Source organism: Neomonachus schauinslandi, chromosome 11 (genome assembly GCF_002201575.2).
Source record: "Neomonachus schauinslandi chromosome 11, ASM220157v2, whole genome shotgun sequence".
Taxonomy (NCBI): domain Eukaryota; kingdom Metazoa; phylum Chordata; class Mammalia; order Carnivora; family Phocidae; genus Neomonachus; species Neomonachus schauinslandi.
The window spans coordinates 33098581-33099954 of NC_058413.1; the positions used below are offsets into that span (position 1 = coordinate 33098581).

The window sequence follows — 1374 nt, forward strand, 5'->3', positions numbered from 1 at the left end:
TATGTTATATTATTTTATGTATATATATATATATATTTTATTATTTTGTACATTTTACTTTTTCCCACTTTCATGAACTTTATTAAAGAGAAAGCAACGATAGTAAATACCTAGAAACATAGTCAATTTTCTAGGATCCTTCCCTCGAAAATGTGACATTTGATTTCCAAACACATGCCAGAGCATACATGGTTCCCAGTTGCACTAAGTAGGTGAGAAGCTGAAATCATAAAATATTCGTCTTCCAACTTTCCCCAGCCTGTGGTCTGTCTTTGGATCAGCAATAATTGCCTGAACAGCTACTATGGCTTCATGAATTTTTGTCTGTAGCTCTCTGAGCTCTTCCATAGGCAGCAACCACAGAATTTGAGCAGCTTCGTTCAGAACTGCATCTCTTGTGTCAAAACCAAGACTATGTTTGTCTAAAGCAACAAGCAAGCCCTCTTTGATTTGCTTTAGCAACTGCATCCTTTTTCAGGAGCTCCTGTACCAAAATGTGAATTGCCTTAAGCTTTATCGGGTAATCGTGATGCTGAATCTGAAGAAGGTTGGCCAAAGCCATTACAACAGCCTTAAAATCGAGATTATTTACATCGGAATTGATCAATGGCTCTGCATTTTTAGCTGCATTGTCAGCATTTTTTATATTATCAGGTACCATGTCCTTGTATTTTTCAGCATTATTTCCATATTCAAGTCTAACCGCTAAACCAAGAAGCCAGTCAATTGCTTCTCCTCGATCTTGAATCTTGAACAGACAGTTCACATCTCTGAGATACTTTTCAAAGAACTTGGGCCTGTCCCTGCTGTGGATGTTTCTTAAATTACCTCTGTCTTCAGTCTTGTAGTGTCTGATTTTCTGGCCTTCAAGCCGAACAATAAAGTTTCTAAATTCTGTTTCATTTTTGCAGTTGAGGTAATTGAAGGCCGTCAACCAGTGTCAGAACGTGGTCCCCACTCTGGTCCCCCAGGCTTTGGCTGGGTGAAGAGAGGCCAGGAGGAGTAGGCAGTGCAGGCACCTGCGACACGGCAAGGCTATTTTGTAACATTTTAAACATGATTTTCCCAAAATGGTACCTTTAGTCCTGTTAGTCTTCATAATACTTATATATTTAATGACTATATATAGTAATAAGTTGTAGTATACCATTTCACTAATATTGTGTACTCTAGTTGCTTCCAGTCATTTGTCTTCCCTTTTGACAATAGATAATACATTGATAAACACTCTATGCATTAACTATTTTGAGTTCTGTTGAGTTACAAGCATATAATAAAATGCATGGGGAAATGTTTTTATGACTATTGCCATATAGTACTTTGTTGTTTTTTGAAAAGTTTACACAACTTTACAATATCAGTAGTACTATATCT

General features: G+C 37.0%; 1 pseudogene; it reads right to left on the reverse strand.

Annotated features, from left to right (window-relative positions):
- Positions 1-204: 204 nt before the first annotated feature.
- LOC110575701 lies at positions 205-937 on the reverse strand (annotated as a pseudogene).
- Positions 938-1374: the final 437 nt, after the last annotated feature.